The sequence below is a fragment of the Panulirus ornatus genome, chromosome 14 (genome assembly GCF_036320965.1).
Source record: "Panulirus ornatus isolate Po-2019 chromosome 14, ASM3632096v1, whole genome shotgun sequence".
In the NCBI taxonomy this organism is placed as follows: domain Eukaryota; kingdom Metazoa; phylum Arthropoda; class Malacostraca; order Decapoda; family Palinuridae; genus Panulirus; species Panulirus ornatus.
In genome coordinates, this window is record NC_092237.1 from 6269801 (window position 1) to 6270307 (window position 507).

Here is a 507-nt window from a genome sequence, read left to right on the forward strand (position 1 = left end):
GTTACACGATAATGTAATTCACCTTATTAGATAGTAATTAAAATAATCCACGTATGTTACACGATAATGTAATTCACCTTATTAGATAGTAATTAAAGTAATCCACATATGTTACACGATAAAGTAATTCACCTATTTGCATAGTAATCAAAGTAATCCACATATGTTACACGATAAAGTAATTCACCTATTTGCATAGTAATCAAAGTAATCCACATATGTTACACGATAAAGTAATTCACCTATTTAGATAGTAGTTAAAGTAATGCACATATGTTACAAGATGATGTAATTCACCTATTTGCATAGTAATCAAAGTAATCCACATATGTTACACGATAATGTAATTCACCTTATTAGATAGTAATTAAAGTAATCCACATATGTTACACGATAATGTAATTCACCTTATTAGATAGTAATTAAAGTAATCCACATATGTTACACGATAATGTAATTCACCTAGATAGTAATTAAAGTAATCCACATATGTTACACGATAATGTA